The 21,871-nt window shown below is 51.5% G+C and overlaps 1 pseudogene; it reads left to right on the top strand.

Moving 5' to 3' along the window:
* Positions 1-21,871, top strand: part of LOC139245785 (zinc finger protein 585A-like) — a 423,809-nt pseudogene that overhangs the window by 228,939 nt on the left and 172,999 nt on the right.

The raw sequence follows: 21,871 nt of genomic DNA, 5'->3' as shown, positions 1-21,871 counted from the left end.
TGGACGTCGGACGGCGTGCGGTGCCATGCCTGTAGGGAGGTGGGGCACGTTCGCAAGAACTGCCCCACCTCCAAGGCCGTCAAACCACCGAAGGCGGCCAAGGCTGGCGCCACCGCCACCTCTCCCCCGAGTAGCGTCCGCGTGCCGGGAGCCGTAGGTGCGAGGGCATCGTCGGAGGCCTTTGTTTTCACGGCCTCCGGTGGGGGGGAGGGAGAGCGTCTGATCGGAAGGAAGGCGCGGAGGAAGGCGAAACATCTCGAGGCAGGTCCCCTCGGTGCGCCAGACAGCTTGAACACCGCGCTCAGCCCAACCCTGACATCGGCGAGCGCGGGGTGCCCTGAGCCCGTGCCGGAGCCCTTGACCAGTATCACAGAGGGGCTCGGGAGCGGGCAAGAAAAGAAAAAGGGGGGGGTGGAGCGGGAGTCCTCGGCAGACATGGAGGTCTCCCTGCCTCCGCGCACCCCCAGGAACAAAAGGAGGTGCCGCTCCAATGAGGCAGAGGGGGAACAACATCCCTCCATGGAGGAGTCGGTGCCCGCCGCGTGTCCCGCGTCCCCCACCAGCGCCCCCAAACTGCGCCGTAGGCAAGAGGAATCTGTCCCCGGGGAGGGTGAGACAGTCGAGGCTGCCCAGCCTCTGCCTCCCGGGGATGGCGTGGAAGATCTGCCTGTCATGGGGGGCATGGGGCCAGCAGAGGAATGCATTGCCGCCAGGCCGGGCATCCCGGGGACTGAGGCGGGCAGGGCCGAAAAGGCCGAACCTGAGCCCGCCCAGCTATTAATCAACTTCCCCCGGGACTCGCTCGACCCGGCAGAAACTGAAATTAAGAATAATTTTAATGACACTGTACATGCTGGGCCAGAGAGTGGCAGCGGGGAGGGGGAGGAACACCCACCCTCGCCCCCTACTTTGGAGCTGGAGCACTTGGAGGGCCTGGGGATTTCCTATGGCCGGGTCTCTCCTTGTTCCCCGGTTCCTGGGGCGGAGGGGGAACCCCTTCCGCTGTCGTTTCCCGACACAGCACCATTTTTAAAAGAGCCCAGTGGGGATTCCTCTGCCGATGATCCTGGGGGTGGGATCGGGGCAGAGCCAGGGCCGGTTGGAGTGGCCGGGTCGTTTGCCGTACCTTGTGCGGTCGATGGGCCGGCTGCTGGCGGCCACCTCCTGGAGGAGGATGGAGACTTGGTGGGGGACGCGGGAGAAGATCTAGAGACCACCGCCAGTGAGGCGGTGGATCTGCTCGTGACCGCCGCTGAGACCCTCCTCATTCCTGCAAAGGAACTCCGAGACTTTTTGGCCCAGAGCCGGGGTCGCTGCAACCAAGCCCAACTGGCCCTGGAAAAATGGTCCGAGCCAGAGCTGATCAAGGGGTCCGTCCGCGCCGCCGCTAAAACCTTGGCCGCGGGCGGGCCCTTAACAAAGGCGCAATACCTTGAGCAGCGCGAGCTCGAGGGACTCCTCGCTGGGCTGCGGAGGGAGTGGAGGTGAACAAAATACTCCGCTCCCTCCCCCACAATAGGTTAAGGTAGAGGTTGCACTATGCTTTTGCCACGAAGATAACCATAGCCAGCCTCAACATCAACGGTGGCAGAGGGGCACGCCGTAGATTTGACAATTTTTCGCTCCTGCAGGAGGGGAAATATGCGGTGTGCTTCCTGCAAGAATCCCACACCGTTCCAGGAGACGAAGCCACGTGGCTCCTGGAATGGCAAGGAGAGGTCCGCATGAGCCACCTCACCGCCACTTCTCGTGGGGTGGCCATCTTGCTGGGCCCACATTTTCAGCCGGAGATCTTGGGGGTCGAGGAGCCCATGCCAGGCCGCTTGCTGCACGTAACGGTTCGCCTGGGGGACGTGCCGCTCCATCTCGTGAACGTGTACTCCCCTCAGCCCGGCCCGCAGCAAGCGCGCTTCTTCGAAGAAGTGTCCGCTCTTCTTGGCTCTGTTGACGTCGGCGACTGCATTGTCCTCGGGGGGGAATTTAACTGCACCCTCGAGGCGAGGGACCGCTCCGGTGCCCCACAGAGCATGACGGCGATCGAGAAGTTGAGGGACCTGGTCGGGTCCTTTGACTTGGTGGACATCTGGCGAAATCTCCACCCCGACTCCAGCGCCTTTACTTGGGTGAGGCCTGGAGTAGGATGGTCCAGAGTCGACTGCCTTTACTTGTCTCGGGCGTACGTTTCCTGTGTCCTGGCGGCCTCCATGCGGCCGGTGCCGTGTTCGGACCACCACCTGGTGTGGGCAGAGCTCGCTTCACTCCGCGCGAGGACGGGGTCCGCGTACTGGCACTTTAACAACCGGCTGCTGGAGGACGTGCGGTTCCAGGACTCGTTCCGTCGATTCTGGGCCGACTGGAGAAGGAAGCAGGGGGGCTTCCCCTCCTTGAGGCTATGGTGGGACGTGGGCAAGGCTCACGTCTGCGTCTTCTGTCAAGAGTACGCGAGGGGGTCGACCAAGAGGCGGGCGGCCAGGGTCGGGCGCCTAGAAAAAGAGGTGCTCAACCTGGAATCCCGTCTCGGTCAAGTCGTCGAGGACACGGCCCTGCGGACGGTGTACGAAGCTAAGAAGGCCGCGCTGAAGGACCTGCAGCTCATCGGGTCCCGAGGCGCGTTCGTGAGGTCGTGGATCCGGTTCCTGCGGGATCTGGACCACGGCTCCCCCTTCTTCTACTCGCTGGAAAAAAGGCAGAGTGTCCGTAAGCAGCTCTTGACGCTGCTGGCTGACGACGGCTCTCTCGTCTCGGATCTGGAGGGCATCAACAACAAGGTCCGTGAATATTACGGGACTCTGTTCTCTCCGGATCCGTCCAGCGAGGAAGCGCGTAGAGTTTTGTGGGAGGACCTGCCGAAAGTCAGCCCGGAGGGCGGTGAAAATTTGGAAGCTCCGCTAAGCCTGGCGGAGCTGATCGGTGCCCTCGACCGGCTCTCGAGGGGAAAAACTCCGGGGCTGGACGGGCTGACCGTGGAGTTCCACAGGGCATTCTGGGACGTCCTGGGGAGCGCCTACGCGCGGGTCCTGGGGGAAAGTCTGGCGACCGGGGAGATGCCCCTCTCTTGGTGCAGGGCAGTCATCGTCCTGCTGCCTAAGAAGAGCGATCTCCGCCTCCTTAAGAACTGGCGCCCGGTCTCCCTCCTCAGCACGGACTACAAAATCTTCGCCAGGGCGATGTCTGCTTGCCTTGCTGCCGTGCTGGACCACATGATCCACCCCGACCAGTCCTACACGGTCTCGGGCCGGACAATCTACGACAACATCCATCTGGTCTGAACCTCCTCTATCATTCCCAGGAGGCTGGTCTGTCGGTCGCCTTCCTATCTCTCGACCAAGAGAAGGCGTTCGACAGGGTGGATCACGACTATCTGCTCGGAACTCTGCGCGCTTTCGGGTTCGGGACGCATTTCGTCGCCCGGATCCAACTTCTGTATGCCGCCGCGGAGTGTCTGATTAAGGTTAACGGGTCCTTGATGGCGCCCCTTCGCTTTAGGAGAGGGCTGCGCCAGGGATGCCCCATGTCTGGCCAGTTATATGCCATCTGCGTGGAGCCTTTCCTGCGCCTCCTGCGGACGAGGTTGACGGGACTGGCTCTGCAAGGGCCGGGCGTGGAAGTCGTCCTCTCGGCTTACGCTGATGACGTGCTCCTCGCGGTAGAGGATCCCGCTGACCTGCGGAGGATGCGTGAGTGCCAGGAGATTTACTCGACCGCGTCCTCCGCCAGGATCAACTGGGAGAAATGTTCCAGACTCCTGGTGGGTCAGTGGCGGGTGGACTCCCTGCCGGAGGAGCTCAGGCCTTTTGCCTGGAGCATGACCCATCTCCTCTATCTGGGAGTCTACCTTAGCCACGACGAGGAAGCCTGGCCGGCGAACTGGCAGGAGCTGGAGGCCAAGGTCGCCGCTCGCCTAGGGCGCTGGACAGGACTGCTCCGAGTGCTGTCCTACAGGGGTCGAGCGCTAGTCATAAACCAGCTGGTGGCCACAATGTTGTGGTATCGGCTGGTCACTTTGACCCCTCCCCCTGCGTTTGTCGCCAAGATACAGAAGAAGCTGGTGGACTTCTTCTGGAACAACAGGAAGCACTGGGTCTCTTCCGCGGTCTAGTGTCCCCCGCTTGAGGAGGGCGGTCAGTCGTTGGTGTGCATCAGCACCCAGCTCGCGACTTTCCGTCTTCAGACCCTGCAGAGATACCTTTACGTCGAGCCCCCTCCTAGGTGGTGTGCTCTGGCGACGTATTTCTTCCGCCAGCAGCGCAACCTCAATTACGACATGCAGCTCCTGTTTGTGAACTTGGGGGGTGTCAGGACCGCCCTCCGGGAGCTGCCTGTCTTTTACAAGGAACTCATCAGGTTCTGGAACAAAGTCTCCACCAAGCGCAGCTCTCCGCCGGCTGGAGTGGCAGCTGTCCTGCAGGAGCCGCTGCTCGGGAATCCGTACCTCCACGACCGAGGTTTTATGTGGCAGTCGGAAGAGAGGGCTGTGGCTGGTGAGGTGACCAGGGTCATGGACCTGCTCGATGGCGGAGGAGCAGGCTGGATGGCGCCAGACACGCTGGCGCGGCGCCTAAATTCAGCCGACGTCAGCCGCGCGGCCGAAGCCATCGAGTCTCTAAAAACAGCTTTGGGCCCTGACTCTGTTAGGTGCATCGAGGAGGCTCAAGCACATGGGGAGATCCCGTCCGAACTGACCCCCGTCCAGACGGAATTCCTCATCGGCGCCAAACCCCGGAACCTCCCTTGGTGGCCGGCGCCTCACAACTTGAGCCGCCTTGGGGAAATCCCCTCCGTGCCTTTCAGTTCCGCGCGGAGGGGTTTCCTGTACGGGCTGCTCCTGCACACTCTCAACTTTGCCATCCTCGCCGGCCGTCCGGACACGCCATGGCGTACCATCTTGCCGTCCGGAGGAGGCGGGGGCCCCCGATGGAGGGCACTCTACACGGGAGTCCTCCCACTATTCATCGGGGACTTGGCCTGGAGGGTGGTGCACGGAGCAGTGCCGTGCAACAAATTTTTAAGCCGGTTCACAGACTCCCAGGCCGCCTGCAATTTCTGCGGTCTGGAGGAGTCCGTGTTCCATGTTTTTAATGAGTGCACGAGGTTGCAGCCCCTGTTTTATTATTTAAAGGGGCTGCTCCTGAAATTCTGGCTGCACTTCAGTCCCACTCTCCTGATCGTTGGGCACCCTGTGCGGAGGGGAGCGGGTAGGTCCGAGGGCCTCCTCGTAGGACTGCTCCTGGGCACGGCCAAGGGTGCCATCAGCCGGTCCAGGCAGCGAGCGGTCGAAGGGGTCGTTCAACCTGACTGCCTGCCTCTCTTCCGCTCTTACATCTGGTCCAGGGTGTCCTTGGAGATGAAGCACGCAGTGTCCACCGGTACGCTCACGGCGTTCCGCGAGAGGTGGGCACCGGAGGGACTGGAGTGCATCATCACGCCCAGCAACTAAATTTTAATTTGATTTTATGTTTTAAAGTTTAATTTGTTTTAATTGCTGGTGCTTTTAGTGTCCCCCTCCCATTTTATAGGGGGCACTGGAAAAAAAATTGGATTTTAGTACCCCAAAAAAAAAAAACACAAAAAAGGAAAAAAAAGGGCCTTGTAAATGTCTGGTGTCTCATCCAGGTCGGGTGGCACGGATTAATGTTTTATATTTTTCAGATAAACTCCAAAAAGAGTTTCATGCACAAGGAACAATGGTGGAGCAGTGGAGGCGTGGCCTATTCCATTGGAGCCCTGCTGCTGTGAGGGAAGGAGCTACCTGCTTTGCTCCTGTGTGGAAGGCCTGGAGTGAGCCCTGAGACCAGCCCAGGAATAGGAGGGAAGGGCTGGCTTGCTACCCATTCAACATCCGGAGGGAGAGGTGGAGTACAGAAACATTTATCACCTTTATTACTGCTACAGAGAGTTGGAGAGAGGGGGAAAAAAACAACAACCTGTGTGGAAGGAGGGAGATTCTGCATCATTCTACAGGTGGGTGTTGGTGCATTCCCCGAAAGACATTGTTGTATTGGTGGGGGGAGAAAAGAAGACCTTTCGAGGGCCGGAACATCGCGGGGGGTGTGTGTGTGTGTGGAAGTGTGTGTGGGGGTCTTGCTTTCAACTAGGCCCCACACACCACTGAAGCACCCCTCCCCCATTGCCTAGCCTGGGATAGCTGGAGCTACCAGGCTGATAACTATATATTTACCCTAATTAACATTGTGTGTGCCTGTGTGGCTCAAGCTGCCTCAGGTGAAGACATCATCTCCCCTCACCCGAAGACCACCCCAAAGATTGTGTTTTGTTTGCCATCTGGGGAGTGCACCCAACCATCGATGTGAGGGGAGACCTGCCCTCGCAGCCTCCCTCTTTCCCACACCCCCTCACTCTATCTCTCTCTCTCGGTCTCTCCCCTCTCTCTCTGAGAGCCCTATCCTCCTAAATTTTAAAAAACAATTAAGACAACTGAGCAGAGGGAGCAAGGCCCCTCCCCAATTGTCAACTAGGGCAGAGGTGTGCCTCGTTAAGAGCTCCTCTGCTCAGTCTTATTGAACGAGGCCAATTAAGACCATTAAGGCCTGTGACTTTGGGGTGGGTGTAGCCCTTAAAGGGACCCCGTGATGGCGACCCCATCCACGCCGGTGGCAGGGCCAGCAAGGAAATATGCGCAGGTGGCGTCCACATCCACGGCACCTCCTGCGCCACCTGCTGCCCTGCCACCTTTCAGACTTATCACCAAGAAACACGGGGTCAAGAGCTACACTCACCCCACAATGAGCATCGATGAGTGCGTGCGGGCGATGGCTGGGGTAGTCAGCCCCTCGGCCATTGTCGCAGCCTCCAAGATGTCTGGGAAGGCTGTGTTCTTCCTGGGGTCGGAGCGGGCGGTGTCCCTGGCCCTTGAAAAGGGGCTCACGGTGGGCGGGACATTCCTGCCGGTCGACCCTCTCGAGGCCACCGCGCAGAGGGTCATCATTTCAAACGTCCCACCCTTTGTTCCCGCTGAGCTCCTCCTCCCTCACCTACACCAACTGGGGGAGGTAAGGTCGGGGATCAACCCCATACCGCTCGGCCTCAGGGAGAACAGCCTGCGCCATGTGTTCTCCTTCCGCCGCCAGCTCTTTGTCCAGCTGGCGTGGGAGGAGACGACGGAAGGCAATTTTAATGTGGTGCACGAGGGGACTGCCTACCGCATCTTCTGGACGTCGGACGGCGTGCGGTGCCATGTCTGCAGGGAGGTGGGGCACGTTCGCAAGAACTGCCCCGCCTCCAAGGCCGCCAAACCACCGAAGGCGGCCAAGGCTGGCGCCGCCGCCACCCCTCCCCCTAGTAGCGTCCGTGTGCCGGGAGCCGTAGGTGCACGGGCATCGTCGGAGGCCTTTGTTTTCACGACCTCCGGCGGGGGGGAGGGAGAGCGTCTGATCGGAAGGAAGGCGCGGAGGAAGACGAAACATCCGGAGGGACTGGAGTGCATCATCACGTCCGGCAACCAAATTTTAATTTGATTTTACGTTTTAAAGTTTAATTTGTTTTAATTGCCGGTGCTTTTAGTGTCCCCCTCCCCTTTTATAGGGGGCACTGGAAAAAAATGTGATTTTAGTGCCCAAAAAAAAAAACAAAAAAAAGAAAAACACAAAAAAAAAACACAAAAAAAGGAAAAAAAGGGCCTTGTAAATGTCTGGTGTGTCATCCAGGTCGGGTGCCACGGATTAATGTTTTATGTTTTTCAGATAAACTCCAAAAAGAGTTTCATGCGCAAGGACCCCCAGGTCCCTCTGCACCGCAGCATGTTGTAATTTCTCCCCATTCAAATAATATTCCCTTTTACTGTTTTTTTTCCCCAAGGTGGATGACCTCACATTTTCCGACATTGTATTCCATCTGCCAAACCTTAGCCCATTCGCTTAACCTATCCAAATCTCTTTGCAGCCTCTCTGTGTCCTCTACACAACTCGCTTTCCCACTAATCTTTGTGTCATCTGCAAATTTTGTTACACTACACTCTGTCCCCTCTTCCAGGTCATCTATGTATATTGTAAACAATTATGGTCCCAGCACTGATCCCTGTGCCACACCACTAACCACCGATTTCCAACCCGAAAAGGACCCATTTATCCCGACTCTCTGCTTTCTGTTAGCCAGCCAATTCTCTATCCATGCTAATATATTTCCTCTGACTCTGCATACTTTTATCTTCTGCAGTAACCTTTTGTGTGGCATCTTATTGAATGTTTTTTGGAAATCTAAATACACCACATGGTTAGGATCTGGAATGCACTGCCTGAAAGGGTAGTGGAGGAAGAATCAACAACAGCTTTCAAAAGAGAGTTGGTTAAGTTTCTGAAAAAAAACATTTGCAGGGCCGGTGTGGGGGAAGGGCGGGGCAGTGGGACGAGCTGGGAGCCAGCAGGGTCTCGACGGGTCGAATGGCCTTCCGTGCTGTAACCATTCTCTGATTGTGTGAGGAGAACCACTCTGTTCCCTGACTCAATCTAAAGCTTCCTGATTGTGAGCACCTCTATTAAACCTGCCCTGCACCTTCACTGCTCCAAGGAGAACCACCCCAGATGCTGCAGCTATCATTTTATTGAATGGCGGCAAGCTCGAGGGACCAAATGCCGACTCATCTCCTATTTCTGATGTTCTCATGTATTCATGTCACTGGTCCCCATCCTGCACCTGATGGCCTCCCTGCAGTAAGATGGCCGCCGCGCATGCTCCCTGCCCTGCAGAGGGACAATGGAAAGCATTGTGACGTCAGGAAGCCCCGCCCCTGTCGCTCCCTGTAGAGGCCGGTCCCGTGCTGCCCAAAGATGGCGGCCGAACTCCCCGCAATCCCCGACAGTATCCAAGGCCCGTCCCCGCCGGAAGGTGCCCCGCAGCCGCCACCCGCAGACTCGGCGGCCAAATCTCGCTACCCGCGCGTGTCCGTGAGTATGTGAGTCCGCAGGGAGACCGGGCGCGCTGCTCGGGCCGCTGCTCCATCCTCCGCGACGGCGGTGAAACGTCGTCCATCCGTCCGCGGCCAATAGGCTGGCCCGCGCCTGCGCACAACTCCGCCCCGCCTCACCCGGGCACCCGAGTTCAAAGGCCGCGAGCGGAGCCCGCCAACCGCCCGTCAGCCCGCAGCCAATGGCGAGGCGGCGCGGGACACCAGCCCACCCAGCGCGCGCTGCTCCGCGGCGGGGGCGGGGCCGAGGCACTAATCAATCAATCCGCGAACAAGCCAAGGCGCGCGGTGCTGAAGGGAAAGTGTCTCTGGCGACACAAACAGAAGATGCTGGAAGTGTCCGCGGCCCAGGCAGCATCTGTGGGCAGCGTCAGAGGGGGCGGGGCCGCGGCCTTCCGTCACAACTGGAGAGTGCTGGGAAAGAACAGATCCTGAAGGAGCACTGAAAGGGGGAGAAAGGACAACAGGGAAGGCCTGTGATAGGGGGGAAGGCAGGAGAGATTAGAGAGACAAAAGGGAGGATGGGCCGAATTCAGATAGTACTGACAGGAGTTAGAACAACATTAGTCAGGATAGGGTGTGAATGGTGGGATAATGATCAGTGGGCACTAGAGACAAGGGAAAAAAACATGCTCGGTGGGTGAAGACCATGAGAAATAGGAGCGGGAGTGGGCCACCCGGACCCCAAGTCTGCTCCCCATTCAATAAGATCATGGCTGCTCTGATCATAGAGTCAGCTCCACTTTCCTGCACACTCCCCAGAACCCTTTACTCACTTGTCGCTCAAAAATCTGTCTATCTCCGCCTTAAATATATTCAATGACCCAGCCTCCACAGCTCTCTGGGACAGAGAATTCACCGATTTACAACCCTCTGAGAGGAGAAATTCCTCCACATCTCAGTTTTAAATGGGCGGCCACTTTTTCTGAGACTATATCCCCTAGATACACTATCCCATCAAAAACTGCCAGGGCAGGTACAGCACGGGTTAGAAAGGAAGGTTTAAGCTGGGCATTCCAGAACTTGGGGCCTGGACAACAGAAGGCACAGCCAACAAAGCCACCAGTGGTTGAACAATGATAATCAGGGATGCTCAGGAAGGCAGATATCTTTTTGGCCGGGGGGTGAGGGGAGCAGATGTGGGGCTGGAGGAGATTACAGAGCTAGGGAGGGGCGAGGCCATGGAGGGATTTGAAAATAAGTATTAGAATTTTGAACTCAAAGCGTTGCTTAACAAAAGCCAGTATAGGTCAGCGAGCAGAGGGGTGATAGGTGAGCAGGACTTGGTGTGAGTTCGGACACGGGCAGCTGAGTTTTGGATCAACTCTGGTTTATGTAGGGTAGAATGTGGGAGGAGTGCGTTGGAATTGTCAAGACCAGAAGTAACAAAGGCATGGATGAGGGCTTCAGCAGTGGATGAGCTGAGGCAAGAGCAGAGATGGGCAATGTTACAGAGGTGGAACTAGACAATCTTAGTTATGCTGTGGATATGTGGTCAAAAACGTATTTCAGGGTTAAGTATGACACCAAGGTTGCGAACAGACTGGTTCAGTGTCAGACAGAAGTTGGGGAGAGGAATGGAATCAGTGACTAGGGAACGGAGTTTGTGGCAATAACAATTACAAATATCACGATATTTCACAGGCTATCACGTGTAAAATGTGTGGATGAGTTTGTTAAATTTAATCTGTTCCAAAACCGGGTTAACTGATACAGAAAGTAACGGATTTCAAATCATACATAGAAATCATAGAAAATAGGTGCAGGAGTAGGCCATTCGGCCCTTCGAGCCTGCACCGCCATTCAATGAGTTCATGGCTGAACATGCAACTTCAGTACCCCATTCCTGCTTTCTCGCCATACCCCTTGATCCCCCTAGTAGTAAGGACTACATCTAACTCCTTTTTGAATATATTTAGTGAATTGGCCTCAACTACTTTCTGTGGTAGAGAATTCCACAGGTTCACCACTCTCTGGGTGAAGAAGTTTTTCCTCACCTCGGTGCTAAATAGCTTACCCCTTATCCTTAGACTGTGACCCCTGGTTCTGGACTTCCCCAACATTGGGAAGATTCTTCCTGCATCTGACCTGTCTAAACCCGTCAGAATTTTAAACGTTTCTATGAGATCCCCTCTCATTCTTCTGAACTCCAGTGAATATAAGCCCAGTTGATCCAGTCTTTCTTGATATGTCAGTCCTGCCATCCCAGGAATCAGTCTGGTGAACCTTCGCTGCACTCGCTCAATAGCAAGAATGTCCTTCCTCAAGTTAGGAGACCAAAACTGTACACAATACTCCAGATGTGGCCTCACCAAGTACAACTGTAGTAACACTTCCTTGCCCCTGTACTCAAATCCCCTCGCTATGAAGGCCAACATGCAATTTGCTTTCTTAACCGCCTGCTGTAACTGCATGCCAACCTTCAATGACTGATGTAGCATGACACCCAGGTCTCGTTGCACCTCCCCTTTTCCTAATCTGTCACCATTCAGATAATGGTCTGTCTCTCTGTTTTTACCACCAAAATGGATAACCTCACATTTATCCACATTATACTTCATCTGCCATGCATTTGCCCACTCACCTAACCTATCCAAGTCACTCTGCAGCCTCATAGCATCCTCCTCGCAGCTCACACTGCCACCCAACTTAGTGTCATCCGCAAATTTGGAGATACTACATTTAATCCCCTCGTCTAAATCATTAATGTGCAATGTAAACAGCTGGATCTCCAGCACAGAACCTTGCGGTACCCCACTAGTCACTGCCTGCCATTCTGAAAAGTACCCATTTACTCCTACTCTTTGCTTCCTGTCTGCCAACCAGTTCTCAATCCACGTCAGCACACTACCCACAATCCCATGCGCTTTAACTTTGCACATTAATCTCTTGTGTGGGACCTTGTCGAAAGCCTTCTGAAAGTCCAAATACACCACATCAACTGGTTCTCCCTTGTCCAGTCTACTAGAAACATCATCAGAAAATTCCAGAAGATTTGTCAAGCAGGATTTCCCTTTCACAAATCCATGGTGACTTGGACCTATCATGTCACCTCTTTCCAAATGCGCAGCTATGACATCCTAAATAATTGATTCCATCATTTTACCCACTACCGATGTCAGGCTGACCGGTCTATAATTACCTGGTTTTTCTCTACCTCCTTTTTTAAAAAGTGGTGTTACATTAGCTACCCTCCACTCCATAGGAACCGATCCAGAGTATATGGAATGTTGGAAAATGACTGTCAATGCATCCGCTATTTCCAAGGTCACCTCCTTAAGCATTCTGGGATGCAGTCCATCAAGCCCTGGGGATTTATCGGCCTTCAATCCCATCAATTTGCCCAACACAATTTCCCGACTAATAAGGATTTCCTTCAGTTCCTCGTTCTCATGAGACCGTCTGACCCATAGAAACATAGAAAATAGGTGCAGGAGTAGGCCATTCGGCCCTTCTAGCCTGCACCGCCATTCAATGAGTTCATGGCTGAACATGCAACTTCAGTACCCCATTCCTGCTTTCTCGTCATACCCCTTGATCCCCCTAGTAGTCAGGACTTCACCTAACTCCTTTTTGAATATATTTAGTGAATTGACCTCAACAACTTTCTGTGGTGGATAATTCCACAGGTTCACCACTCTCTGGGTGAAGAAGTTTCTCCTCATCTCGGTCCTAATTGGCTTACCCCTTATCCTGAGACTGTGACCCCTGGTTCTGGACCTCCCCAACATTGGGAACATTCTTCCTGCATCTAACCTGTCTAAACCGATCAGAATGTTAAACATTTCTATGAAATCCCCTCTCATTCTTCTGAACTCCAGTGAATACAAGCCCACTTGTTCCAGTCTTTCTTGATATGTCAGTCCTGCCATCCCGGGAATCAGTCTGGTGAACCTTCGCTGCACTCCCTCAATAGCAAGAATGTCCTTCCACAAGTTAGGAGACCAAAACTGTATACAATACTCCAGGTGTGACCTCACGAAGGCCCTGTAGAACTCTAGTAACACCTCCCTGCCCCTGTACTCAAATCCCCTGGCTATGAAGGCCAACATGTAATTTGCTTTCTTAACTGCCTGCTGTACCTGCATGCCAACCTTCAATGACTGATGTACCATGACACCCAGGTCTCGTTGCACCTCCTCTTTTACATCCGGAAGGTTGTTTTTGTCCTCCTTAGTGAATACCGAACCAAAGTACTTGTTCAATTGGTCTGCCATTTCTTCGTTCCCCGTTATGACTTCCCTTGATTCTGACTGCACCAGCATTCAATAAGATCATGGCTGATCATTCCCTCAGTACCCCTTTCCTGCTTTCTCTCCATACCGCTTGATCCCTTCAGCCATAAGGGCCATATCTAACTCCCTCTTGAATATGTCCGATAAACTGGCATCAACAACTCACTGCGGTAGGGAATTCGACAGGTTAACAACTCTCTGAGTGAAGCAGTTTCTCCTCATCTCAGTCCTAAATGGCTTACCCCTTATCCTTAGATAAAGTCCCCTGGTTCCTGACTTCCCCGACATCGGGAACATTCTTCCTGCATCTAACCTGTCTAAACCCATTGGTTCTCCCTTGTCCACTTTACTAGTTACATCCCCAAAAAATTCTAGAAGATTTGTCAAGCATGATTTCCCTTTCATAAATCCATGCTGACTTGAACTGACCCTTTCACTGCTTTCCAAATGCGCTGTTATGTCATCTTTAATAATTAATTCCAACATTTTTCCCACTCCTGATGTCAGGCTAACTGATCTATAATTACCCATTTTCTCTCTCCCGCCATTTAAAAAAAAAAGTGGTGTTACATTTAGCAACCCTCCAGCCCATAGGAACTGATCCAGAGTCGATAGACTGTTGGAAAATGATCACCATTGCATCCACTATTTCTAGGGCCACTTCCTTAAATACTCTGGGATGCAGACTATCATGCCTTGTGGATTTATCGGCCTTCAATCCCATAAATTTCCCTCACACAATTTCCCGTCTAATAAGGATTTCCTTCAGCTCCTCCTTCTCACCAGACCCTCGGTCTGCTAGTATTTCCGGAAGGTTATTGGTGTCTTTCTTCATGAAGACAGAACCAATTTGTTCCCCATTACAAATTCACCTCAATCTGACTGCAAGGGACCTACGTTTGTCTTCACTAATATTTTCCTTTTCACATATCTATAGAAGCTTTTGCAGCCAGTTTTTATGTTCCCAGCAAGGTTCCTCTCAAACTCTATTTTCCGCTTCCTAATTAAACCCTTTGTCCTCCTCTGCTGAATTATAAAATTCTCCCAGTCCTCAGATTTGCTGCTTTATCTGACCAGTTGATATGCCTCCTCCTTGGATTGAACATTATACTTAATTTCCCTTGTTAGCCACGATTGAGCCACCTTCCCCGTTTTATTTTTACTCCAGACAGAGATGTACAATTGTTGAAGTTCATCAATGTGATCTTTAAATGTTTGCCATTACCAAGCCACCATCAACCCCTTAAGTATCATTCACCAGTCTATTCTAGCCAATTCATGTCTCATACCATCGAAGTTACCTTTCCTTCAGTTCAGGACCCTAGTCTCTGAATTAACTGTGTCACTCTCCATTTTCTACCAAAACATTCTACCATATTATGGTCACTCTTCCCCAATGGACCTCGCAAACAAGAGTGCTCATTAATCATTTCTCATTACACATCACCCAGCCTAGGATGGCCAGCCCTCTAGTTGGTTCCTCGGCATATTGGTCTAGAAAACCATCCGTAAAAGACTCCAGGAAATCCGCTTCCACCGCATTGCTACCAGGTTGGTTAGCCCAATCGATATGCAGATTAAAGTCGCCCATGATAACTGCAGTACCTTTATTGCACGCATCCCTAATTTCTTATTTGATGCTGTCCCCAACCTCACTACTACTGTTTGGTGGTGTGTAAATAACTCCCACTAGCGTTTTCTGCCCTTTGGTATTCCGTAGCTCCACCCATACTGATACCACATTATCCAAGCTAATGTCCTTCCTTACTATTGCGTTAATTTCCTCTTTAACCAGCAACGCCACCCCACCTCCTTTTCCATTCTGTCTATCCTTCCTGAATGTTGAATACCCCTGAATGTTGAGTTCCCAGCCTTGGTCACCCTGGAGCCATGTCTCCGTGATGCCAATTACATCATATCTGTTAACAGCTATCTGTGCAGTTAATTCATCCACCTTATTACTAATACTCCTCGCATTGAGGCACAGAGCCATCAGGCTTGTCTTTCTAACACACTTTGCCCCTTTAGAATTTTGCTGTAATGTGGCCCTTTTTGCTTTTTGTGTTGGGTTTCTCTGCCCTCCACTTTTACTTTTCTTCTTTCTACACCTGAATCCTACTCCATTCATCTACACTCACTGATTCCTGGTATTGTTGTTGATGTAAAAAAATTCTAAATTAATGACACTGCCTTTTGAACAGCACTTAAATAGAATTGTTGACATGTACAATGGGTTTGCTTCTGCCCCCATTCTACTTCCCTCTGTCTCCCTGCATAGGTTCCCATCCCCCTACCATATTACTCTAATCCCTCCCCAACAGAACTAGCAAACACTCCCCCTAGGACATTGGTTCCGGTCCTTCCCAGGTGCAGATCAATTGTACTGGCCCCACCTCCCCCAGAACCAGTTGCAATATTCCAGGAATTTGAATCCCTCTTTTCTGCACCACTCCTCAAGCCACGTATTCCTCTGAGCTATCCTGCGCTTCCTACTCTGACCAGCACGTGGCATTGGTAGCAATCCTGAGATTACTACCTTTGAGGTCCTACTTTTTAATTTAGCTCCTATCTCCATAAATTCGTCTTGTAGGACCTCAAACAGAACAAGTTTGGGGTTTGATATGAAAGAAGACAAATTGGTGAGAAGTGATATAAGTTAGATTAAGAAAAAGCACTAAAATGGAACATCAATTGGTCTCCTGTGATCACGGAACAATCAAGTATTCGAAACACTGTGTTTGAAACACAGATAATTTATTCAACATTTATACAGGGTATCAATTTCCAGCTCACGTATAGGGGCTATTAAGATCATCAGAAACTAACAAGAGCTGCCAGAATGAACATGTTTCAGTGTCCAATGCAATCACAGTAAATCCTGTTCTATTCACAAATGCAGCCTTTCTCCTCAGCCCATTTAAAACTGAGATGAGGAGGAATTTCTTTTCTCAGAGGGTTCTAAATCTGTGGAATTCTCTGCCCCAGAGAGCCGTGAGGGCTGGTTCATTGAATATATTTAAGGCGGAGATGGACAGATTTTTGAGCGATAAGGGAGTAAAGAGCTCTGGGGAGCGGGCAGGGAAGTAGAGCTGACTCTATGATCAGATCAGCCATGATCTTATTGAATGGGGAGCAGGCCCGGGGGTCCGGGTGGCCCACTCCTGTTTATATTTCTCATGGTCTTATGTACCCAGCATGCCCCGCGGGGAAGAATGTGCCGCACCCAGACTACAGGAGCTGAGTGCGCTGGCGCGGATCCTGGAGAAGAGGTGCTTTGGTGAATGTGCAGTGCGGGTAATGGCGGAGAGCACAAGTTTTGCGTAGGCTCTTCAGAAGTGTCCTTTTCATCGGTACAGAGCGGAGTAATGAACCAACGGGGAGCCGGGGAGGCTTCATAAACAACCGGTGCCCGCCGCAAGCCCGGAATAATAACCGGAATATCGGCGGTTGCAGCTTCGGGGCTTTCTCCCGGTCACAGGACCAGGCTAACGGCGGACATTTTGGTGTAGGAAGGCTGGTTCAACGGTCTGCCATCTGTAATCAGTGAGTAGCAAAGCGCATGCGCGGCCATGTTAGTGCAGGAACAAAGTGAATTATGTCAGTGTCTGGAAATGAACCCAGCCAGAGTCAGTACCTTCAGCGGAGGGGAACCAGTGAGTGTAGAACTCAACCCAGCCAGAGTCAGCACCTTCAGGGGAGGGGAACCAGTGAGTGCAGAACTGAACCCAGACAGAGTCAGCACCTTCAGGGGAGGGGAACCAGTGAGTGTAGAACTGAACCCAGCCAGAACCGGTGGTGAAAACTGGGAGTGGAGGGGAAATTCTCTAGAACATAAGAAATAGGAGCAGGTGTAGGCCATTTGGCCCCTTGAGCCTGCTCCCCATTCAATAAGATCATGGCTGATCCGATCATGGATTAGGTTCGAATTCCCTGTCCGCTCCCCATAACCCTTTACTCCCTTATCGCTCAAAAATGTGCCTATCTTCACCTTAATTATGTGTCACTCTCCATCTTAATAAAGAATTCTACTCTTTCCCAAGGGGCCTCGCACAACAAGATTGCTAATTAGTCCTCTCTCATTACACATCACCCAGTCTAGGATGGCCAGCCCTCTAGTTGGTTCCTCGACATATTGGTCTCGAAAACGATCTCTAATACACACCAGGAAATCCTCCTCCACCACATTGCTACCAGTTTGGTTAGCCCAATCAATATGTAGATTAAAATCGCCCATGATAACTGCTGTACCTTTATTGCACGCATCCCTAATTTCTTATTTGATGCTGCCCCCAACCTCACTACTACTGTTTGGTGGTGTGTACATAATTCCCACTAGCGTTTTCTGCCCTTTGGTATTCCGTAGCATCATCCATACTGATTCCACATCATCCAAGCTAATGTCCTTCCTTACTGTTGCGTTAATTTCCTCTTTAACCAGCAACGCCACCCCACCTTCTTTTCCATTCTGTCTATCCATCCTGAATGTTGAATACCCCTGAATGTTGAGTTCCCAGCCTTGGTCACCCTGGAGCCATGTCTCCGTGATGCCAATTACATCATATTGGTTAACAGCTATCCGTGCAGTTAATTCGTCCACCTTATTCCGAATACTCCTCGCATTGAGGCACAGAGCCTTCAGGCTTGTGTTTTTAACACACTTTGCCCCTTTAGAATTTTGCTGTAATTTGGCCCTACACTTTAACCGTCCTACACTTCAATCTATTTTCCCAGTCCACTTTTGCCCAATCTGCCCTCATACCTATGTAGTCTCCGTCATTTAAGCTTAGAACGCTGGTTTGAGATCCAAATTTCTCACTCTCCATCTGAATTTGAAATTCAACCACGCTATGATCACTCATTCCAAGGGGCTCCTTTATTCGGAGATTGTTTATTAATCCTATCTCATTACACAGGACCAGATCTAAGATAGCCAGCACTTCAGAGGAGGAGAGAGAGAGAGGAAACCAGTTATTGTAGAACTGAACCTAGTCAGAGTCAGCACCATCAGGGGAGGGAGAGGGAGGGGAATAAGTGAGTGTAGAACTGAACTCGTCCAGATCCAGCTCATTCAGGAGAGGAGAGGGAGAGGAACCAGTGAGTGCAGAACTGAACCCAGCCAGAGTCAGCAGCATCAGGGGAGGAGAGAGAGAGAGGGGAACCAGTGAGTGTGGAACTGAACCCAGCCAGAGTCAGCATAAGAAGAAGTAGGCCATATGGCCCCTCGAGTTTGCTCCACCATTTAATATCATCATGGTTGAGCCGATCATGGACTCAGGTCCGCTTCTCTGTCTGTTCCCCATAACCCCTTATTCCCTTATCGATTAAGAACTTGTCTATCTCTGTCTTAAATTTATTCAATGAGCCAGCTTCCACAGCTCTCTGAGGCAGCGAATTGCACAGATTTACAACCCTTTGAGGGAAGACATTCCTCCTCATCTGTTTTAAATGGGCGGCCCCTTATTCTAAGATTATGCCCTCTACTTCTAGTCTCCCCTATCAGTGGAAACACCCTCTCTGCATCCACCTTGTCAATCTCCCTCATAATCTTATACGTTTCGATAAAATCACCTCTCATTTGTCTGAATTCCAATGAGTAGAGGCCCAACCTTCTCAACCTTTCCTCATAAGTCAACCCCCTCATCTCCGGAATCAACCTTGTGAACCTTCTCTGAACTGCCTCCAAAGCAAGTATCTCCTTTCTTAGATATGGAAACCAAAACTGTACGCAGTATTCTAGGTGTGGCCTCACCAATAACCCGTATAACTGTAGCAAGACATCCCTGCTTTTATACTCCATCTCCTTTGCAATAAAGGCCAAGATTCCATTGGCCTTCCTGTTCACTTGCTGTACCTGCATACTTACCTTTTGTGTTTCATGCAGCAGGACTCCCCAGGTCCCGCTGTACTGCAAATTTTTCTCCATTTAAATAATAACATGCTCTTCGAATTTTTTTCTGGCAAACTGCATAACCTCACACTTTCCAACATTATACTCCAACTGCCAAATTTTTGCCCACTCACTTAGCCTGTCTATGTCATTTTGAAGGTTTTTTGTGTCCTCACACATTGCATTTCCTCCCATCTTGGCTACATTACACTCGGTCCCTCCATCCAATTCATTAATCTAGATTGTAAATAGTTGGGTGCCCAACACTGATTCCTGCAGCACCCCAATAGTTACTGATTGCCAAACCGAGAATTTATCCCGACTCTCTGTTTTCTGTTAATTAACCAATCCTCTATCCATCCGAAAATATTACCCCCAACCCCGTGAACTTTTATCTTGTGCGATAACCTTTTATGTGGCACCTTGTCAAATACCTTCTGGAAGTCCAAATACACCACATCCACTGGTTCCCCTTCATCCACCCTGTTCCTCAAAGCCAGAGTCAGCACTTTTAGGGGAAGAGAGGGAGGGAAACCAGTGAATGTGGAACTGAACCCAGCCATAGTCAGCACCTTCAGGGGTGGAGAGGGAGGAGAACCAGTGAGTGTGGAACTGAACCCAGCCAGAATTGGTGGTGAAAACTGGGAGTGGAGGAGAAACAGTCTAGAAATGTGCGATGGGTTTGGATTTCAGCACAGCAGGGGGGACAATGTGTGGGATAGGGATTTACAGCTTTGGAAGAACAAGAGAGGAAAGAATGTTCCATGGAAACTAGATGTGTCTATCCTGAATTTCTGTCTTGTACTGACAGTGATGAGTTTTATTATCTCCTTTTACAGAATATTGGAAGGGGAGATTTTCAGACAGGAAGCACAAACCAAACATCACGTCAAGATCTGACGGACTCAATCGATTCATCAGGACCTGAATATCATCGGCCTTTGAAAGTGGAAGGAGAAATGTTTGTCTGTTCTGCCTGTGGGAAAGATTTCAAACATCAGTGTGACTGGAAAAGCACCGAGACACACACACACCCGAGTGTTCCAGTGCACTGCCTGTGGAAAAAGCTTTAACCAATTAAACAGCCTGAATAAACATCGCACCATTCACAGCGCGAAGAAACTGTAAACGTGTTGTGTGCGTGGGCGAGGCTTCAACCCATCGTCCAACCATGGAGAGTCACAAGGATACCCGCATCATGGAGAAACCGTGGAAATGTGGTGACTGTGGGAAGGTATTCAGATCACCGTCTGAGCTAGAAATTCATCGACGCAGTCACACTGGGGAGAGGCCGTTCACCTGCTCCGAATGTGGGAAGGGATTCACTGGGTCATCCCAACTTGTAGCTCACTGGCGAGTTCACACCGGGGAGAGACCGTTCACCTGTTCTGAGTGTGGGAAGGGATTTACTCGGTCATCCGACCTGCTGATACACCGGCGCGTTCACACTGGGGAGAGGCCATTCACCTGCTCTGAGTGTGGGAAGGGATTCACCCGATCATCCAACCTGCTGGCGCACCAGCGAGTTCACACTGGGGAGAAACCTTTCACCTGCTCTGAGTGTGGGAAGCGATTCACTCAGATATCCCACCTGCTGACACACCAGCGAGTTCACACTGGGGAGAGGCCATTCACCTGCTCTGAATGTGGGAAGGGATTCACATGTTCATCCGACCTGCTGATACACCGGCGAGTTCACACTGGGGAGAGACCGTTCACCTGCTCAGAGTGTGGGAAGGGATTCACTACGTCATCCACCCTGCTGACACACCAGCGAGTTCACACTGGGGAGAGGCCGTTCACCTGCTCTGAGTGTGGGAAGCGATTCACTCGGTCATCCCACCTGCTGACACACCAGCGAGTTCACAAGTGACTGCAGGGGTTGGAATCTGCTGTTATTGCTGCTGTTAATCACATCCCAATTGAACCATGTTCATTCTGACAGTTGGGGTTTGTTTCTGCTGATAATAACCCTATAACTTGGCTGGACTTTAATATTCTGCATATATTGCTGATGGTGTCCTCAGGGCTGCAGTGTCCATTTAAGAAACGCTGTGTGTAATCTTTCCCCTTAATTCAGCGACTCACAACAGAAAGTTAGTTTGCAATAAAATTATGAACTTTTACTTTAATCCTAAATTGATTTTTGGTACAAAATCTACAATAGTGTGTGAAAGTTTCTACTGAATAAAATGTCCAATTAGAAAGAGCTTGCTGACAATTCTTACTGACTTGCACATTACACACAGTGGCCCCTCCATTATCCACCAGAAAGAAGCGGAATGGGAATTGGTGGGGAATCCGTGTCCCCAAATGTTGCCCCTCCCGTCTGGTGCAGCAATCCCCTCAGCACGAGAATAAAGACCACTCCAGACCAAAACTGTGCGCAGTACTCCAGGTGTGGTCTTACCAACGCCCTGTACAGTTGCAGCAGGACTTCCCTACTTTTATACTCCACCCGCCTTGCAATAAAGGCCAGCATTCCATTTGCCTTCCTGATTACCTGCTGTACTTGCATGCTAACTTTTTGTGTTTCATGTACAAGAACCCCCAGATCCATCTGTGCATAGAAACATAGAAAATAGGTGCAGGATTCGGCCCTTCGAGCCTGCACCACCATTCAATAAGATCATGGCTGATCATTCACCTCAGTACCCCTTTCCCGCTTTCTCTCCCGACCCCTTGATCCCTTTAGCCGTAAGGGCCTTATCTGACTCCCCCTTGAATATATCCAATGAACTGGCATCAACAACTCTCTGCAATAGGGAATTCCACAGGTTAACAACTCTCTGAGTGAACTTTATCCTCATCTCAGTCCTAAATGGCTCA

Source organism: Pristiophorus japonicus, unplaced genomic scaffold (genome assembly GCF_044704955.1).
Source record: "Pristiophorus japonicus isolate sPriJap1 unplaced genomic scaffold, sPriJap1.hap1 HAP1_SCAFFOLD_236, whole genome shotgun sequence".
Taxonomy (NCBI): Eukaryota; Metazoa; Chordata; class Chondrichthyes; family Pristiophoridae; genus Pristiophorus; species Pristiophorus japonicus.
Note: the sequence above shows the minus strand (reverse complement) of the source record. Positions and strands in the feature narration are given on the sequence as shown.